Source organism: Desmodus rotundus, chromosome 9, assembly GCF_022682495.2.
Source record: "Desmodus rotundus isolate HL8 chromosome 9, HLdesRot8A.1, whole genome shotgun sequence".
Lineage (NCBI taxonomy): Eukaryota > Metazoa > Chordata > Mammalia > Chiroptera > Phyllostomidae > Desmodus > Desmodus rotundus.
The window spans coordinates 35,459,642-35,482,210 of NC_071395.1; the positions used below are offsets into that span (position 1 = coordinate 35,459,642).

Sequence of the window (22,569 nt, forward strand, 5' to 3'; positions counted from 1 at the left end):
AGTTAAAGATATATCATAAAATTATGATAACCGTAGAGAACATATTTTATTGAGGGGGGTATAAAAGTCCTTTTTAAAAAGATTAATATGAAACGAAGAAGCTATAAAAAGAAAAAACAAAACTTCTGCAGAACAAGAAACCATAAATCAAATTAATAGACTAATGACTAACCAGGAATATTAATTGTATTATCTACCAATAAAGCAAACCTAAGGAAAAGAAATTCAAGAAATAGAGATAAAAGAAATTAATTAGAAGACAAAAGTAATTAATTAATAAACCCAAAAGTTGGTCATTTGGAAAAATAATAAGTAACCATTCTCTAGTCTGGTCAAACAACAAAGGGAAGAAAAGAGCCCGTGTGCACACACATGCAGAAACGATACGTAAACGGCTACAAAGACCCCAGAAGCAAGCATAAAACTGGGCCCAACTCAACAGACTCAATCAAACAATAAAATCTGTAGATGTCTCATTTTTGAATTGTTATGTAAACAGAATCCAACAGCAAATTCAAAGAATATGTCATAACCAAATATAGAAAAGCAAGGATGGTTCAATATTAGGAAACTGATTTATAAATTCAATACATTATTGAATCAAAGAGAGAATATATATACACACCGTATTTTGCCATGTATAATGCGCAGCCATGTTTTTTGGCCCAAACTTTCAGGAAAAAAAACTATCATTTTAATTCAATTATTTATTTATATTTAGATACTTTTTTTTGTATTATAAAGGAATTTTAGCATTTATTTTTGACCATATTATGGTACAAGAAATTTTATGTAACAAATAATTATAAAACACAAGAAAAGATACAAGGTATTTCAGGTACTACCCATGTATAATGCACATCCTTATTTTTTCTTCAAAAATTTGGGCAGAAAGATGCGCATTATACATGGCAAAATATGGTAATCATTTCCATGTATGCCAAAAAAGGGTATTTGATAAAATTATCCATTCTTGCTTTCTAAAAACTGTAATGTTCCCATTTATTAAAAATTGTAATAAAATTTAGATTAAAAGCCCTTTAAGTGAGAAAATAAATTTATGTCATCCAGAAAGCCATACCATGTTTAATGGGAACACCAGAAGCTACTATTCTCATTAAAATCAGGAATACAAGAGGATCTACTACTATTAACCTTGTATCAACAGTTCTGACTGCAATTAGACAAAAAAGGTATAAAAACTATAAAGGAGAGAAAATGAATATTAATAAATCATATAATTTTAAGAAAATAAAGTAAAAATCATTACAAATCAAAAGCAAGGTGGCTAGGTGCAAAATAAAATATTCAAAACACTTTCAGACATACAAATAACAGTCACTAGGTGAAAGAAAATTCTTCATTTGCCATTGTTGGGGGCTGAACTGTGCCCCCACTAAAACTCATATGTTGAAGTCCTAACTCCCAGTACCACCGAATGTGACTTATTTAGAGATGGAGCCTTTTTGAGAGGTAATTAAGGTTAAATAAAATCATATAGGTGGGCCTTAAACCAATCTGACTGATGTCCTTATACGAAGGGGAAATATGGACACATAGACAGCAGAGATGGACGCACAGTAAAAACCATGTGAGGAAACAAGAAGAGGGTGGGCAGCCACCCACAAGCCAAGGAGAGAGGCCTCAGAAGAAATCAACTGTGTTGGCACCTTAATCTTGGACTTCCAACCTCCAGAACTGTTGTTTAAGCCACCCAGTCTATGGTATTGCGTTTTGGCAGCACTAGTAAACTAATACTTCATAGTAATAAAAAGGATAAAACACCTAGGAATAAATTTGTAAGAAAAATAAATGATGTATTAGAGGCAGATTTAAAATGCTTATAAAACATGTTCTTGGCTAGAAATATCACTATCATAAAAATGCAAATTCTCCTTTAGTCATTAAATTTAGCACAATTCCAATAAAAATACCAACAAAGTTATCTAGGAATTAAATAAGATAATTCTAAAGTTCACATAAAAAACAAAAAACAAGCAAAACTAAACAGTAAAATGCTGAAAGAGAACAGAAATGTATCATTAAGCTATAATAAAACTAATACTGGGACATAGACAGTTTTAGTATTTAATATATGTGATATTTTAAACCATTCAAAAAAAGATGAATTAGTCAATAAATGGATTCTAGATAGACATCTAGAGGAAAATTTTTGCCCTGGCTGGCGTGGCTCAGTGGATTGAGTGCTGGCTGTTGAACCAAAAGGTCAGCAGTTTGATTACCAGCCAGGGCACATGCCTGGGGTGTGGGCCAGGTACCTAGTAGGGGGTATGCTAGGCTAGGCAACCACACAATGATGTTTCTCTTCCTCTTTCTCCTTCCTCTCCTCTCTGTCTAAAAATAAAGAAAGAAAATCCTTAAAAAAAATTTTCCCCTTTCCAAGGTAACAATTTTATTTTTGAGGAACTTCATACTGTACATTTTCAAAGTCACTTAGTAAGAAAGCAAAAATGTTATCCTCCTCTCACCCTAGAAATAAATAAGAGCATGAAATTTCTTTGTAAATCATCACACTGAGAAGTTTAGCATCGAAAATGAACAAAAAAGGGGGGAGAGGCTTTTAATATATACCATATTTTTTGGACCATAAGATGCACCTAGGTTTTAGAGGAGGAAAATAGGGGAAAAATTTTTGAAGCAAAAAAATGTGGTAAAATATTTAATGACATAAATAACATAATATTTCACCAATGTAAATGTAAGCTACATTCACACTCATAAGATGCACCCCCATTTTCCTCCCACATGGGGGGGGCTGCATCTTAATAGTCCAAAAAATACGGTATTTCAGATATCTTTGGTCGGGTTTTTTCCCAGGTGGCACTAAGATTTTTTTTCAATTCATATTTCCCAAACAGTAAAAACCTGGAAAAAATATAAACCTAGTGATTGCATACCATATTCCATACCAAGATGAAGCCCTACTAGATAAAAAATTCAAATATAAAACAAATTAAAAAACAAAAAGAAACCATAAAGTTCAAGATGAAAGCTTTACTCTCAGAGTAGAGCGTAACTATCTATGAATGACACAAAGTCTAAAAGCCATGAAAGTAAGTGAATGAATCTATCATAAAAGTGAGGGTACATAAAACTCCCAACACTTTACATGGCTATTACTTCCGTAACAGCCAAAAGACAATTAAAAAAGACATAAAATTGTTGCAAACATTATAGCAGGGAAAGGGGCTAATTTTGTTAATAAAGAACTACAAATAAGGAAAAAAATCCACAACCTAAAGAAAAATAGGTAAAATATATGGATAGTTTACAGAAAATACAAATATGAACTCAACCTCACTGTTGTTAAAAAATTACAATTACATATTATTTTTTAGCCTAGATCCAAGAGGCTGATAGCACACTGTCTGATCAAATGTGTGGAGAAGTACACTTGTATATTGCAGATGAAAAACTCACACAACCTCATAAAACAATTTGGCAATATTTATCAGAAGTTTGCCCTTTGCAAAATTAATGCTATATGTCAATTATATCTCTATAAAATTATACCATTTATCAAGCAATCATTTTAAAATTTATGCTAGATATATTCAAATAAATGTGAAGTGATATATGTGCAAAGATTGTTTGCAATAGTAAAATATTATGAACACTGTGGTTTACCCAGTCAGTGGCACAGTATGTCACAAAAAATACTAAGGAAGCCTTTTCTATTTAGATACTGATCACCAAGATATACTGTTAAATGACAAAAAGGTGAAGTGTGCATAGTAACTACCATTTGAATAAAAAAGAGAGGGAAAAGGACTACACTTGCTTGTATATGCGTAAGCACTGTTCTGGCTATCCACTGCTGCGTAAGAAACCACACCGAAACTTAATGACTTAAAATAAGAATTTATTATTTTCTCTGACAGTTCTGTGAGCTGACTGGGCTCAGCTGTGTGACTGACTGGGTTCTCAATGTAGCTGCAGAGACATAGAAGATGGCTTCTTCGCTCCAATGTCTGACATCTCAGCTAGGACTGCTGGAAAAGGTGGGAGCTGGCTGAGGTTCTTCTCCTTCTCCCTCTCTCCCTCCCTCCCTCTTACGCAGCTGTCCATATAGCTTATGACTAGCTTGGGATTCCACATATCTTGTGGTTTCAGAGCAGTCTGACTTCTCACTACAGGCTGGCTTCTCCCAGAGCAAGCATTTTAAGAAAACTTGGCAAGAGTTGCAAGACTTCTTAAGACTTAGCCTTGGGGTCATGCAGAATCACTTCTGTTCACTGTACTAATCAAAAGAAGTCACAGAGCCAGCCCAATTCAAAAAAAAGGACTACACAAAAGTGAGAAGTATGCTTCATTGGCTAGAGGTGGGGGGGTTATATTTCCAAAGAGTAGCTACCAAAATGTTACAAAAACATACAGAAATATATAAATAGCAGTTATACTGATGGGGAGGCATGTTTTTCCTCCTAGCATGGGTTTTTTAAAAAAATTATTTATTTTTAGAGAGAGGGAAAGACAATGTGTGGTTGCTTCTTGTGCACCCCCTACCAGGGGTGGGGGGACCTGGCCTGCAACCCAGGTATGTGCCCAGACCAGGAATTGAACCAGCGACCCTTTGGTTCTCAGGCCTGTGCTCAATCCACTAAGCCACACCAGCCAGGGCCCTCCAAGCATGTTTTACAACAACTTTTCCAGATATTTAGGAATATTTTAAAATAGAGAAAACTATTATGTGTATGACCAACATTTAGAAAACATATTTAGCCCTGGCTGGTGTGGCTCAGTGGATTGGGCGCCAGCCTGTGAACCAAAGGGTCGCCAATTCGATTCCCAGTCAGGGCACATGCCTGGGTTGCAGGCCAAGACCCCAGTTGGGGGTGTGTGAGAGGCAACCACACATTGATGATTCTCTCCCTTTCTTTTTCCTTCCTTTCTCCTCTCTCTAAAAAATAAATAAATGAATAATCTTTAAAAATTCAAAAAAATTTAACCAGGAAAACTTTTACCATATTAATGGAATGCCAAAAGCTCACATGATACAATGTAAATAGATTATGGTATGTATTAGTATATGTTCTACGAATGAATTGCTCTAGGAAATTATTGAAAATTATATTGATATTTAATATATAGTATATAGCAAATATCATAAGTATCTAAAGTGAGTTATATGAATGCCCAACGAGATAGAAAACATGATGAGTTATAAATAAATCAATGCCCATGACTTATGTTCTGCATTTACACACACACATTGTCTTGTGACTTCTTCACATTCTGTTATGGCAGACTACTTCTTGAAGGCAGATTTTCACATAATATTAAGAAAGAACAAATACATGTAGTGTATCAAATGAAATGAAACATAAAGTACTTAGAACTGTGCTTGACACCTAGTAAATGCTCAAACATGTGGTAGAAGGACCTGTTGTCCCAAAAGTTACTAAAAGGTAGTAAGATATCCTGTGGTGAATAAAATTTGGATATTATAATCCCTCTTTGGAGATTCACATGCACAGGAAAGGCTCCACAGGAAAGTCCTGAAACAAGAAACTGTTTATCTTTGTCTATCCCTGTGTTTCCTATGATGCTATACACTTAAATTTCTCCCTGTGAAAATTAAGGGGTTGGAATATGTGAATTCTAAGGTTTATCCTAATAGCCTATGACCCTAATAATATTGAAAATTTTTCCAGGAGAATTAGAGATGAGTTTTCATTACATCTATCAAATTTTGCTACAAAAGTTATTTTCCTTTTTACATGATTTAAAAATCTATCATACCAATTAAAGTGTACATGTTAACCATGATTATACACATTTTTTGGCTTACAAAGAAAACAGTAAGTTCCTATAAAAGTGGTGGGAGGTAAGGGGAAGACTGTGACCGTTGAAAAGCATGCTTCAAATACATGTTTATATTCAATGAATAGTGAGAAAACAATGACTGACTGAAGAAAATTATTTGCAAATGTAAAGACGTGGCTTATATAAGTTTATGTAATGAGGCTTAATGAAGATGAAGAGGCCAAGAATGTAAAAATTAAAACTAGTAGAATTGTAATCGAAGAAGTATAGTGGGAGATTTCATCAGAATGGAGCAAAGAGTAGAGGTAGTGTGTGATGTGAAGAGAGTGCCGGCCTACACAATGTGACCTTCGTCAAATCACATGTAAAGCAGGGGCTCGAACTTAATGACTTTGGGGTTGCCTTCAATTGACCACCTGCGGTCTAAAACACTCTTTTTCAGAGATATCATACAGTCCAATCCCTTTATTTACATATGTGGAATCAAATCTGGGAAGATGAATCAATCTGCTCGAGGTCATGTAGTTAATTAATTCTGTCACTTAAATACTTACTGGCTACTACGCCCTGGTATAAGAGCTACTATACCAGTAAATGAGTCTAAAAATTCTCTGCCCTTTTGAGCTTACATTTTAGGGAGGGGTAAAGAAAGGGTGTGTGTGGAGTGCTGTAATAAACAAGGAAATAAAGAAATCTAGTAATTTCAGGTGGCAATGAACTCAGAACTAAAGCAGGTTAGGGAATAGCGCTTGGGATGTGGTGTGGTGTATGCGGCATGTATTTGAGATCAAAGTGGTCAGAAAAGTAACACAACATTTAAGCAGGAATTTGGAGTATATTCTGCAGCAAGAGTATTTCAAGAAGAAGGAGCAAGAACAACCATTGTTATCTCTGAAGAACAATAATAACAAGGAGACCAGCAAGGCTACAGCTGAGCATAAAAGGAGGAGAATTGTAGGAAATAAGTCAAAGAAGTACACAGGGACCAAATTATATATGGCCTCACAGGTAATGGTAAAAATTATGGTTTTTATTCGAAGGGCAATAGGGAGCCATTACAGGGTTTTGTTTGAAGGAGCAGCATCATCGCATTTTTTGAAAAGATCACCCTGGCTACTGTGTTAAAAATAAATTGTACAGGAACACAAGTAGAAGCAAACAGATGAACTGGAAGGACATAGTGAAGTTTGAGCTTGGACTAAGGTAGAAATGGGGTTGATGGATTGTGTGTGATGAGCTATGTGAGAAAGAGGACACAAAGATGGCTCCAAATTGGGGTCTGAGCATTTGTGAATGAGGATACCGTTTACTGAATGGGGAAGAACTGGGAATAGGACTTAGGAAAAAGGTTTAAGGAGAAAAATGAAGAGTTCTATTTTAGATACATTAAGTTGGACATGCCCTGTAGACTTCTAAATTGAAGTATTATGTAAACAGATAAACGTCTGGAACTCAGAAACAAAATTGGGCTATGGAAATACGTAAGATTATCCAGAAAAGGGAACTAAGAAAGAGCTTAGGTGAGAAACTGTATCTCGTTACTTCTACAGTGTTTTAAACTGTGTTGCACTGTCTTTCATGAACTAGAAATACTGTCTCTGTAACAGAAACGCTTGAATTAAAGAGGAGTGCTCAAAACAAGATCAGCAATAATGCCAACAACCAAAACCTTCAACTAGGCAAGGAAGTACAGAGAATCAGAGGAGAAAGGGATGGAACATGGAGCATTTTATATGATAAAGTTCTGGTTAAAGCCAAAATTCCAGGGAAAACAAGTCAGCACCTGCCCATGATAGAGATACAGTGAGAAAGCAACTCCAGCAACACCTGTTTTGTGAACATACCATTAGGCAAAGAGCATTGGAGCCAGAGGAACTGGGGAAGAACGGTCAAGCTATTGCTATAAGGAAAGGAGGTTTCCCTTCTAAATGAGGAAAAGGAAAAAGGGAAATGCATTATTATCCAGTTGTAAAACACTTAAGGAACCCCCCCCCCAAAATTCAGGCAGTCAGTATGTAAAACAAAATATGTACCAGCTAGAAAGGCAAAGTCCATTAAAGAAAAATATTTAAATAAAGGAACACAATATTCAGTTTTTATTTTAAAATAATCTTATAATGAACTAAATGCCTCTAATTTTTTTGAGAAAAAACCCACTAAGTATCTCAGTTCCTTGTATAATTAAAATGGACAAATAAGAAACTTCAAAGTATTCTCTATTATAATTGTCCTTTAACATCACTATATTCCTATTAATGTTAAGATATATCAAAATAACTGAACAAATTCACCTGATGTATTTCTTTGATCTATTTCCTGGAAACTGTGGGGAACCCAGGCAGAGAAGGGAGCTGTGAACTATCTTCTGAACAACTCACCTCCACTAACATCACTCTAATTTTAATCAACAGAATTGTGCAATATGACTTTATTCAACCACAATACAGAAAATATTTTTCCAGTTTTTGTTCTTCCAATTTAGATCCATAATACGCCAAAGACCCTTGGGTTTAAATTCTTTTAAATTAAATTGAAAAAAATTATTCATGCTAAAGGGGAAAAAAGCACTGCAAAAAAAGAAACCCATCAAGGGCATATTATGGTTACTGTGGTGGCCTACATTTAATTATTGTTTCTGAAACTTTGGCTTTGAATAAGGTTGGCAGAGTTCTTGGTTTCTTTCCCTATCAAGTAGAATCTATACTTTACTAAATGGAGACACATACTGCAGTAGGATTACTTTCATTAATAAAAAAGATTCATTACAAAATGTTGGCTTATACTGAGCCTGTTGTCATCAAAGCCCACATAAAAATAAATTGTCAATCAGGCTCACGCAGAGTCTGTCAGGCTGGCAAGTGAAAGCAGTTCTGGGATGGAGGTCTTCTATCTCTTGTGCATGTATGACACTACATTGCTCTATCTGCCTTTACGTGTACTTGTTTTGAAAGATCCTACTTGCCCTATCAGATACAGAGACCATAATGCTATGGTAATTAAGACAATGACAGGAGATTAAACAAAGAAAACAGACTATGGAAAAAAATGGTGAAGTAAGTTTCACATATGGAAACGTGATATATGAGGCAATATTACAGTTCACTGGAGAAAGGATGGACTAGTCGTTAAATGGTGCTAACTAGATAACTACATATTTAAAAAGTGGGATCTCCTCCTCACACCACATGCAATAATAAATTCTATAGATTAAAAATGCACACCTGGCCCTGACCAGGTGGCTCAGCCGGTTGGAGCATTGTCCCATACACCAAAAGGTTGTGGATTTGCTTCCCCGTCAGGGCACATCCTAAATGGCGGGTTATATCCCAGGTCGGGGGCACATACTGGAGGCAACCAACTGATGTTTCTCTCGCTCTCTCTCAACTCCCTCTCTCTGTAAAATCAATAAACATTTTTTCTTTAAAATAATTTTTTTAAATCCACATCGGAAAAGCAGAAACTTTAAAACTGCAGATGAAAAGAATTATTTATGATCTTGGGGTACAGATTTCATAAATAAAATACAACTTTTAAAAAACACAAGAAAAAGATGGATAAATAATATACATTAAAATTTTTAACTTCTGCTCATCAAAGGACATGATTTAAAAAGCAAAAAGCCAAGCTAGATATCTGTAATGCATAAAACAAAGAACTGTAAGTCAAAATTATGTGTGTATATACAAGCAATTTATAGAACTCTAAATACCTAATAAACATAGGAAGTTCAATCTCACTACTAATCAGGAAAATACAAATTTAAATAGCAATGAGGATTGCCAATAAGACAAAAATTAGAAAGTCTGAGGATACCAAGTAATGATAGAGTAATATTGCTCTATATGCCTTTACTTGTACTTGTTTTCAAAGATCCTACTTGCTGGAATTCTGTATTTTCTGTACTTTCAGAATTCTGTACTTTCATATGGGGTTCTAATTGGTTCAACAACGTGCAATTTGGCAACACTTGGTAAAGTTGAAGATTCACACGTATTATGATCCAACATTTCCATTGAGGTATATATTACAGAGAACCCAGGTAGACACACAAAAATATTCGTAGCAGCATTATTTGTAATAGAGGAAAAACAAGGTATAACCTAAATATCCTTTAAGTCTGACGCGGTGTCCAACCTTTTGGCGTCTCTGTGCCACACTAGAAGAAGAGTTGTCTTGGGCCACACATTAAATACACAAACACTAACAAAAACTGATGAGCAAAAAAAAAATGTTTTAAGTAAATTTAAATTTTTGTGTTGGGCTACATTCATAGCCATTGCAGGCTGCGGGTTGCACGTCCCTGCGTAAAACAGATAAACGAATGTGATATATACAACACTGTGGAACAGCAGAGAAAGCAAATAAACACACACATATTACCATAGGCAAATCTCATAAACATAACGAATGACAAAAACAAGCTGCAGGAAATATATAGTTTTGACACTATAAAATTTTAAAATACTTAACCTAATACTATATCTTATTTAGGAAAAATATGTATCAACAAATAAATATACAAAAACACCAAATCCTGGGTGATAGTTTAGAAGGGAGATTAGATCACAAAGGGGAAACTAGTGTTTTCTCTATTAAATGAGTGGTAGATCTACTGGTGTTCAATGTACAGTATTCTTTATTCATATATGTGTGTTAGAAACATTTATAATACCTTTCAAACAGAAAGGACAAAAGGAAGTGAAAGCTCCTACAATTATAATATAGTCTGTTCCTCTCAGGGAGGTAATAGTTTTGAAATTAAAGCAAAACTAGGTAAGGTAACTAAAGTAATAAGCCAGCAAGTAATTCACCTCTTTAACTAGTTGTAACTCATTCCCAGTTCTATATCTGTGTATCTTCCTTTTACTCCCTACATTTATGTTCTCCCATTGTTGGCCTATCAATTTATGTGTGACCCTACGAAAAACAAGTATAGTAAGTTGGGATTTCAATTCCCAAGCTTTCCTTTTATAATTAGAGGAAATCATAAAGTACAAACTCCACATTTCAAATATTTTACAAATAATCTCATTTTCTTTTCCAAATATAGAGATTACCTTCTTAAAATAATTCTCTCTTCTAAATTCAAGAATGACAATGAGAAATTTAGATCCTAATTAACTTTACCAATGACTGCTTTAAAACTCTGGGTGATGTTAACTTTCAGGTTAAAAAAAACAAACATTTTTTTAAAAATGTATCCTATTACTTAAGGAACACATAACTTGTCAAGTGAGAGATAGATAGGCAAAGAGGTGAGAAAATGGCCTGATGAGTACACTGACAGGAAATAAAGTAGAGTCTGCCTGGTTGAGAAGAAGTTGATTGATATGGAGTATAACGCTCGTTCAAAGTAACCACAGGCTATTATCACAAAGATTTATCACGACACCTGGATATATTTAGTGCCCCTATTATTTAATTAATCTCACAGAAAACTCACAAAGGAGGTAAGAAAAGGCTTAAAGCCAAAATTCACTCAAGAACTTAAAATGAAAATAAATAACACAATGATCTCTATTCTATTCTAATATTCCTTTGCTTTGACGGCATTATGAAATAGAAAATTTCACTCTTTCAGAAGTTACATTTGATGAAACAAATCACACCTTGAACTTTCATCCAAATTATACCCAAGGGACAAAAATTATTATCACTCTGATGTTCCTTTAGTCTTATGAACTAGAAATAATTAGGAAATGGAACAGGATATTGAATACATATACTTTATAATGATGGATGCAACAAACCAGGAAATAAATATTAAACAAAACTGGGAAACAAACACTTTAAAAAGTAGAATTTATGCTTAATCTTATTCACACGAAGAACTCTAATCTTCATGCACAGTATATGACACCCATTCTTCATGTGAAAAGCATAATCCTTCTTTTCTGGATTGAAAAAATAAACTATTGGTTTTTCCCCCAAAACAAATCAAATGAAAGGTAGATCATTTTGAAAAGTTCCATTCTCTCTTCCAAATACAAACTGCAGAATAATCAGAAAGCAATTTTTAATTAGTTTGTTATCAAGTGTAGAACGATGAAAAGAAAACACGGTTTAGACTTTGCGAAGCATTACTACAGCAGGTCAACTTCCTCAGCCCTGTAAAAACTATTCAGGGCATAGACCATGTTCAGAAGGGAGTTCTTTGAAACTCCTCAAAACTGTTTTGCAAGCTCATGATTTATAACAAGAAAATAATAATTTAATGAAGAAACTGAAGGAACAAATAAATAGAAAACTATTCCATGTTCAAAGATTTAATAGTGTTAAAATGCCCATGCCACTCAAAGCAATCTTACAGATTCAATACAATGCTTATCAAAATTCCAGTAGCATTTTTCACAGAAATAGAACAAACAATCCTAAAATTCATATGGAACCACAAAAGACTCCATATAGCCAAAGTAATCTTGAGAAAGAACAACAAAGCTGGAGGTACCACATTCCCTGATTTCAAACTATATTACAAATCTATAGTAATCAAAACAATGTTATGTCATGAAATAGACATATAGATCAATGGAACAGAAAAGAAACCCCAGAAAAAAACCCACACATATATGATCAATTAATTTACAGCAAAGGAGCCAAGAATATACAATGGGAAAGGACACTTTCATCAGTAAATGGTACTGGGATAACTGGATGGCCACATGCAAAAAATAAAAAATAAAAAATCCCAGACCACTTTCTTATACCATAAACAAAAAATAACTCAAAATGGATTAAAGATTTGAATATAAGACCTGAATCCACAAAAATCCTAGAAGGAAACATGGGCAGTAAGCTCCTTGACATTGGTCCTGGAGAGGATTTTTTGGATCTAATACCAAAAGCAAAGAAAACAAAAGCAATAATAAACAAGTGGGACTACATCAAACCAAAAAGCTTCTTGCAGAGCACAGGAAACCAACAAAATAAAGAGATAGCCCACTGAATGGGGGAAAATATTTGCAAATCATGTATTTCAAAGGGGGTTAATATCCAAAATAAATCACAAACTCATACAACTCAACAGCAAAAAATTATCTGATTAAAAATGGGCAGAAGATGAAAAAGAATTGACTTGGGATGGTGAACACATAATACAATACACAGATGAAGTATTATACAATTGTACACCTGAAATCTTTATAAATTGATTAATCAACTTCACTCCAATAAACATTTTTAAAAAGAAGAAAAAGGGCAGAAGAGATAAATAGACATTTTCTTAAAGAAGAGTCTTATGAGGGGCAGAGAGAAAAAAAAAAAGGAGGCTGGGAAAGGGCATTTTGTCAGGATTTCTAGATCACCATTGATTGATTTCTGAAGCAACTCATTCATTTTAGCATTAATCCAATTATGGTCTATGTATACATTTTGCCCTATTTTTTTCTACTGGATCATCGGTGTATTTTTTAAAACTACGAATTATAGTTATTAGTATTTTATAGAAACAATATTTGTTTAGCCTTATATACATGTTTAGAATTTTATTTCATTTCTTCTTGCACTTCCTTTCACCCAGAGATCATTTTTATTCCTCTTGAGATACATTTAGAAGTTCCTTTAGTACAAGTCTCTTGGTGATAAACTCTGTTTTTGTTCATATAGAAATGGATTTATTTTATCCATGTTCTTGAGAACAGGTTGAGTTCTCCAGAAGATACAGAGATGAAACTTTGGGTACAAGATGCTTATTAGGGAATAGTATCAGTGAAGGAAATGGGAGTGGAAACAGGGTGGGGCAGAGGAGGAAGCTGACCAGCCCTGCATTCAGAAAAGCTTCAGCTAGTCTAGTAGAGAACTGCTTTGGAGCGAATGACATTCAAGGGGTCTCATGTTGGGCCAAAGGCCAGGCCTTCTCAGGCCACCTAACACTCACTCATTGCACGCAGCCCCAGAAAGGACATGACCTCAGATAAGGCAGCTCTCTGTGGCTGCAGGGTCTCTGTTGACCACACATGCAGGTGAGCAGGAAGTCTTTCTTTGAAGGAGATCTGGCAGTATATCTCCATGTCTACTACAGTTTCAAAAGGTACAAATTTCTGGTTGAAAAGATTTTTTTCTCTCAGTATTTTTAAGGTAGTATATACTGTCTTCTGGCTTTCATTGTTGTTGAGGTCTCAGCTGTCCCTTTAACTGTCCGTCTTCTTTAGGGGATCTGTCCTTTCTTTGAGACTGCTTTCAAGACTTTTGTCCTTGGCATTCTTCAATTCCACCAAAGTGTGGATTTCTTTTCATTTATCCTGCTAGGGGTATATAGTGCCTCCTTGATCTGCATATTAATGTGTTCAGCAATTTTGGAAAATCTGCTATTATCTCTTTAAATATTGTCTCTCCTACATTGTCAATTCCCTTCTGAAACTCCCTACTGGGACTTGATACTCCCATTAGACCTTCTCATTCCGGCCCCCACTACTCTTAGCATCACTTTCATATTTTCCTTGTCCCTCTTGCTGCATTCTGGGTAACTATTTTCATCTACATATTACTAATTCATTAAATTTCTCTTCAAACAGCAGTCTAAACTGTTTTATATTTTAAAAATTTATCAATTGAGTCTCTATTTCAAAAATTATGTTTCTGGATATCTAAGTTTTAAAAAACCTGTTATTCATTCCAAGTTATTTCTTGTAGATGGGTAATCTTTGTGACTGTTACTTTCAAGCATCACATACTTATAAATATATTATTCAGTATCTGACAATTTCATTATCTGCAGTTCTGATCTAAATTTGATGTTATGTCCAATGACTCTCAGGCATAGTAGCTTGTTTTCTCATGTGTTTGGTGGCATTTTATTGAGTTATGTGGTTAATCAGGGGAAATCCTGCAGAAATAATTTGCTTCTGCTGATTGCCAAGAGGGACAACTAACCTGTAAACACTTCAGCCTCTAACCATGGTGATTCGGGCTCACAAGGGAGTTCCTGGCTCCCTTTAGCAACTTCCCAGCTGGCCCAAGTCTGAATTTCCACCAACAGCAACCCACTTAGGTGACCCTCCCTCTCCCATCTGCCTGACAGCCCCTGCATGACCAGCGCTGCATTCTTACTGCTGGCTGCAATTCATACTTGTTTTTCAAGTGGGGACAGTCTTTGGAGATCTCACCTAAATCATGTACGGTCTGTGATGTCCTCAATAGTGTGTTCTTTCCAGATTTATTGGTTCAGACTTTATTGTTGATGTTGCTATTCAGACATAGTGTCAGAATGGAACTTGAGTTTATCATTTTACTAATATTCTACTTTGAGACAAACTTCTTAGCTCTTTCTTTGGAAAACTTACAAAGTATTAGTGAACTAAATGATCTTAACACTGTTTATAAAGTCACTGATAGGATATTTGCATTCACCAAAACAAATAAAATGGAATATATCATATTTGACATGATAAGGCAGGTGGTTGGTAGTAAAAACATAAAATTAAAGGTCAGGTAAAACAGAAAAATCATCGAAAAAAACCCTATACATTTATTTTCACTTCAAAGTTAATCATCTATGTAAGGTCAAGGTCTTTTTGATTGCTGGTGTGCTAATTAGTGTTCCAGTTTTTTCATACATGCTACAAGTTTATTCATCATCTATGATTTCCAATTTCTATTTATTTAAAGTGAACAGAGAATTCAAATACTTATAAAGCAATCTAAGTACAAAATCTTAAATTTTTAACTTTTCAACCAACTCTTTGACAATTCATCTTGTCCATACTAACTTCAATAATCTCTAAAAAAAAAAAAAAAAACCTTGAGTCTTTCCTAAGTGACTTAGTTTTGATGATAACAATGCTAAAAAATAAAAATAAATTAATAAAATAAAAGAAAACAGTACTTTCTTTTCCAACCCATACTTCAGTGATTTACCTAAGATTTGCCCTGGCTGGTGTGGCTCAGTGGATTCAGTGCCAGTCTGCAAACCAAGGGGTCACCAGTTCAGTTCGCAGTCAGGGCACATGCTGGGGTTGCGGGTTAGGTCCCCAGTAGGGGGCACGTGAGAGGCACCCACACATTGATGTTACTCTCCCACTCCTTCTCCCTCCCTTCCCCTCTCTCTAAAAATAAATAAATAAAATCTTTTTAAAACGTAGAAAAATTTAACTCCACTCTATATTAAAGCAACACATACTACTAATATATGCAGGTTTTGGAATAAACAAATATAAAATAGACATAATAAACACCACTAACATAACTATTGGTAAAGAAGAGAACTATGCAGGTATTCCAGAAAATAACCTTCTAGTCCAAGCATTTAACATGCACTGGTCATCAGATTATTTAATTTACACAGGTCCTGGGAAGTATCTTCTAACCTAGCAATCTGAAAAGTAAGTTATTTTGAGCATAATTTCTGTTTATGGTACTCTCATATCTGAAGGAGCTCAAGTCTCACCTCCTGGTTCTACCTCTGACAGAAAGGTGTTCGAACTAGGCCCAAGCAAAATGGAGTCCTCAGAGAGGACAAATACGCCATTGTATCAACAGAGGAGAGGAACTGTAAAGGATTGGGTAAAAACTGTAATAATCCTATTTCTCTTTTTTCCCCTTGCTAATGTGTCCCTTCCACTGGAAGGGCTACTAAATTGGGAAGGGGGCTGGCGAGAAAGGAGGCATGGGAAAGGATGGCTTACGGAGGCTCAGCTTGAGGTCTGAGGGAGAAAAGTTACTTTCAGATCATCATGCACTTTCTCCCATTATGGTGCAAGTGGTAAGCCTCAGAAAGCCAAGCCCCGAAGTAGACCCAGGACAAAATTTTATAGAGCAGGCAATCTGGCCTTTCTGTTGTTAAAAGGGGCAACAGGAGCTCCCCTAGATAGACACGCACACACGCCCTTTGAAATAAAAGCACTGTATGCAGCTACTCAAGGACTTGGGGTTCAGGATTGTAGCTATCGTTCTCTTCCCATCAGATACAGAAAATACACTATAATGTTCGGATAGGAACATGTATTTGTATGCAACGCTATAACTTGGTGGTAATTTTAAGACATCACTTATTTTTATTTTTCATAGTTACCCTTTGGGATTAAAGTGCTACATTTTATTTGTGGGTAAAGATGACAAAACATCTAAAAAACTGTGAATTATCCGGTCATTTTTAAACTTTAGGACCTCAGGAAAGTTTTTCTACCCAACTTATAAAAAGACATACTTTAACTTTGTTAGCTATGAAGAATACTTATTGTAAGTGCCAGAAAAATAAATGTACTCTCCTAATTTTTGTGTACTTACTAAACACTTTGTATTTTTAGCCATAATATAATCAATATATTCTTTAAGGTGTTTTCACTAGGTTTATCCATATTTTTTAAAGGAACAAAATCAAAAACTCATAAAATAATTGTATTATAGTCACAGAATTATCTGATTTCCATATTTATTTTTCTCCTAGACTATAAACTCCTTCAGGATAGGAGCTGTATCTTATTTATTCACTTTTCCTTCCTCAGCAACTGTCAACATGCCCTAATGATAGATATAGTAAGTAGCTGTTGCATTAATAAGTGAGTTTCATAAAGGAAGGAAAAAACTGGTTTATGAGAGGAAAGTTTCTAGATTCATTTGATATTAGACCCGAGAAGAACCTTAGACATTATTTCATCCAATCTCCTAATTTTAGATATAAAGAAATTATAGCCCTGGCTGGTATGGCTCAGTGGATTGAGTGCTAGCCTAAAACCAAAGGGTCGTGGGTTCAATTTCCAGTCAGGGCACATGCCTGGGTTGCAGGCCAGGTACCTAGTAGGGGGTGTGCAAGAGGCAACCACACATTGATGTTTCTCTCCCTCTTTTTCTCAATTCCCTCACCTCTGTAAAAATAAAATAAATAAATTTTTTAAAGAAATAATAGAGTGACTAAAGATACAGAGCTAATTAGAGATACAGCCAGGACTATATTGCATCTCCCAAATACTCATTCTAGTGTGTTTTGCACAACAACAAGTGTAAAGTGATGGATTCAGAAAGACAATTCATATCCCAGCTATCACTTACTATTTGAATTTGGATAAGTTGTATAATTATGAGACTATGAGACTCAGTTCCCTCCTTTGTAAAATTGAGTACATTCTAACTTACTAAGCTACAGTGAAAATTAAATGAGATAATGCATATAAATTTGCTGAGTACAGAACCTGGTGCATAGTAAATACTTAACAACTAGAAGCTTCTGCAATTATTACATTATTTTGCTTCTATTTTTATTCCCATAAACTACTGAAATTACTGCCTTAAGCTGGTGTGGTGATGACTTCAAAAATCATTGGAATAAAGGCAATGTATTGGCATGCCTGTATTATAGTGATGTACTAGCATTTATATTTTATTTCATTTTTTTGTAGAAACCTAATAGTACTAGACTATACCGAGTATTTTTAATACCATTATGCAAATAGCATAAAGTGATGATTCTCAATAGTAGTAATGAGAAGTACCTGACAATTTACACGGGACAGAAAAATGGCATAGGCCACCAACTGCTGTTATGAAAGAATTTTCAAAAGTGTTCTAGAATAATGCTTGCTGTAGATGAGGGATTGAAAAACCAGTCTGTAGACTAAATCTCCTGCAACTGTTTCTGTGAATAAAGCTTTACTGGAACAATTCCATTTGTTTACGTATTGTCTATGGCTGCATTTGTATTACACCAGCAGAGCTGAGTAGCTGCAACAAAAACCATATAGCAGGCAAAGCCTAAAATATTTACTATTTGACCCTTTACACAAATTTATTGTGCCCTGCTGTAGATCGTGTCAAGTAAACCATTTGTACGCCAGATACATCTGCAGTTAAGACTTAAATTGAACTTACAGCTTAGGCTGCTAATCTGTTTAACAGAGCCCAGAATATTAGTAACTTGTATGCTTTAACATACTTAATCAAAAGTGCCATTTGACAGCATTTTACAATCTGCACATTATAATAGTATTAATAGTTTTCTATAAATTTCTTTAAATATTCTATATTTCTATAATATAATATTTTCCTATTAAATAAGAAACTTAGAATATTTTTTCAGGGAATTCTTACTTTTTTCCTCTATTATGGACACTAAATAATTTTGAGGAAAAATTAATTTGATACTAAGAAGTCACAGGTAGGATATTTACCACTTTAAATATTAGTAACGGGAAAAAAAGATTAGTAGCACTATATATTGGACAGAAATATTCACTGTCCCTAATGTCTCATGGTCCTTTCACAAACAATGATGATGACTTTTGGAACTGCCTGGGAAAGAGAAGCACTCTTATCAGAAAATGAAGCTAAAATCATAAGTCAGATGTGACGTTATTCTGCAAGTTTTGTATTTTTCTGAATTAAGACTAGATAAACAGCAGATGGGTTGCCTTGTGTGGCTGAAAGAATACTAATAATGTTTTCTGTTTGTTTTGTACAAAAAATTTATTTTTAGAATTCTACAAATGGCTCTAATGTAAGTTTGATAGTCTTAGCTAAGCTGTTTGTATTACGGTAACACATTTCTACTCCTGAAACACAGGTTCTAGTATCAAAATTCCTGGGATACTTGGCACTGCATTAGATGGATGAAAGAGATTTAAAAAATGAACAGGCATTTTATGAAAGAAAATGTGTTCTTTTGAAAAGAAATGTTTAATATAGAAAATTATGATTATAGTACAGAATATCAGAAATAACACTTTTTCAAGCTTCAAGATGTATGTACTGTAGCTGTAGAATAGTGAAATTTTCCTTTGTGTAAGGCACTCTAGCAATAAGTTTAAATTTATTTTCTCCTTTAATCTTCATAGCCACCCATAAGATAGATATTACTATATGTAACATTATTTCCTACATTTTACATGGGGAAGCTGAGGATCAAAATGTTAGAGACAAGATATAAACCCAGCCTGCCTGTCTGCCTTTAAAGCCCATGTTTTTAACCAATACGTTACATTGAAGTGCTTTTTTAGAAATATCAACAACCTTTGGGACTTATAACTCTTTCACAAAATGCTTTGAGCCTCTTAGAAGGTACTAAGTAGAGGAAATTACTTTAAAAAAAAACCCTCTGGAAAATTATTAATATGTTAAATAATGTATCAGATGGAATGCACTTTAAGAATAAACTTTACTAATCTGAAATTGTAAAATAGACATTATTCTGACAACTCGGGCTATGTATATTTCATAATTCTGGATTCAGGCATTAAATACTACTTTTTCAAGTATTATTTAATACACATTTTGAGAAAGTGTTCTTGCTAAAATCAGTTAGTACAACATATTTTAAAATCTAAGCAGTAAACTTCTGTTTACAGCAAGGATACTATTTTAAATGTTTTTAAATCCTTTATACAAGCCCATTTTTCTTCAAATTATGGACTTAAATACAAGACATTTGCATTAAACACAACTGGTATTTTAAAACAATTTGACAACTGCTTCACAAACTGATTTTTCAAATATCTGAGGGGGACCAAATATATGGTGACTGAAGATGACCTAAATGATCTTGTTAACCAGTATCACCCCAACAAATTTAGTGAAAAGATAGTATTTGAAAGCTTCAGTAAATAAGAAATGACTATAAAGCAACCTCACTGAATTTTAAGCAAACATACTCAATATTATTCCCTAAGTCACCTAGTAGGCTACTCTAAGGGTAACATCACTGCTTAACACATTTAAAAAATGTCTCATTAGAAATTATCATCAGAGCCTGCTAAGTATTCCTTTAGGCAAGCTCAGGGATAGCAAATCCTGTTCAATTATGAATGGATATACTTCAAATAAGAATTTATTATCTCTGGTACGCAATTCACAAGTCTATATGAGTATTTTATCAGTAAGAGTGTGAATGAAAACTAATATTAAAATACTAAAAAATCGAAGTAGGACAAATATTGTATGATTCCACTTAAATGTGGTGCCTAGAGTAAAGGCATACCTCATTTTATTGTGCTTTGCTTTATTCCACTTTACAGATAATGCATAAGACCCTCCACCAGCAATAAGAATATGACTATTTGAAGGCTCAGATGATGGTTAGCATTTTTTAGCACTACAGTGTCTTCTCTTTAATGCATGTACATTATTTTTTTTTAGACAATGCTATTGCACACTTAATAGACTACACTATGGTGTGAGCATTAACTTTTATATGCACCAGGAAACCAAAATCTTCTTGTGATTTGCTTTATCGTGATACTTGCTTTATTGCAGTGGTCTGGTCTGGAAATGAACTTGCAATATCTCCGAGGTATGCCTGCAGTCAAATTCATAGAGACATAAAGTAGAATGATGGCTGCAGGGGACTGGGAGGCAGGGGAGAAAGGGGAGTTGTTGATTAATGGGTAAAGTTTCAGTTTGGGAAGATGAAAAATTTCTAAAGAATGATGGTGCTGACAGTGGCACAAAAACAAATGTATTTAGTGCCACAGAACTATACACTTAAAAATGGTCAAAATGGTAAATTTTGTTACTATTTATGGAGGATATTTTACCCCAGTTCAAAAAAGCAAAAGCAAACACCCCAGTGACTGTCCCTCATTTGTTAGTGGGCTCTAGTTTGGGTGGGCTATACTGTGCTGACTACTGAACTATTGTTACTCTGTGAAAGCCATATTCTTTCTTTCTGCGTCGACTTCCTCCCTTTAGAGTGGCAGGAATGAAGCCATACTATCTATATCATACGGTTGTTGTGGGTATCAAATAAGATCACAGATTTTACCCAAAATGAAGTTTATACAAATAAGAGTTCATATTTATAACACTTTATCTTTTTTGAACAAGCCAAATTTAACTCAACACCTATTACTTAAGATTGAAAAGCAAGAGTCACAAGGGAGTTCATGGGATTCATACAAGAAATAAAACTTTAATCATACTTTCACTAATCTTCCAGAACAGCCTCTCAACTACTATGCTAAAAAAAAAAGTTAATACTAATTCTGGGAAAGAAAAATATTTTAAAATGCCTGTATGTGAGTATTAATCTACGAGGTGTTAGTATGGAAAACATCCCCTTCCATCAGAATTGGGAAAACTTTTCTATGAAGGAAGGCCAGAAATTCCCTACTTGAAGTAATAAAAGGCACATACATATACATACATAAAGTTGTTTGGGGCCAGTATGGAAAAATGAATGAGTGACCAAAGTGGTTAATAATGGGTTTTTGGTTAAACTTTAAATAATTAATTAATGCACTTCAAAAATCAAGAGATATTCACAATGCATGAGTTGAATTTTCAAGAATTCAGAAAAACAAAGTATAGTTGACCAGTGAACAACACAGATTTGAACTGCGTGGGCCACTTACATGCAGATTTTTTACAATACACAGTCAGCCCTCTGATCCCAAGTTTTGCAACTGTGGGTTCAACCAACGTTTGACTGTATATATGCACTGTTCTATGCCATTTTATAAAAGGGACTTGAGTATCATGGATTTGGGTATCCACAGGGTTCCTGGAAACACTTCCCTGTGGATATCAAGGGATAACTATAGTTAAGTTTTGGGGAAGTCAAAAGTTATATACAGATTTTCTATTGCGTGGCAGTTGGCACCCATAATCTCCACATTGTTCAAGGGTCAACTGTAATTCCAAGGAAAAGCGGTAGAAACAAAGTAAGGTAACAAAAGAAATAACTGAACTAAAAAGATAATCCTCTAGTAAGATTGATCAAGGGAAGGAAAAAAAAAAAAGACCATACATTAGGAACCAAAAAAGTAAATAGTAACAATTTTCAAAATAAAAAATGTGAATAGCTTTATACCAATTTATTTGAAAAGATGAAATAACTTTTTAGAAAAATATAATGTCTCA

General features: G+C 34.4%; 1 protein-coding gene across 3 annotated transcripts in view; it reads right to left on the minus strand.

Annotated features, from left to right (window-relative positions):
- FZD3 (frizzled class receptor 3) overlaps positions 1-22,569 on the minus strand; it is a 75,976-nt gene that overhangs the window by 21,003 nt on the left and 32,404 nt on the right. The gene's annotated exons all lie outside the window — the stretch shown is intronic.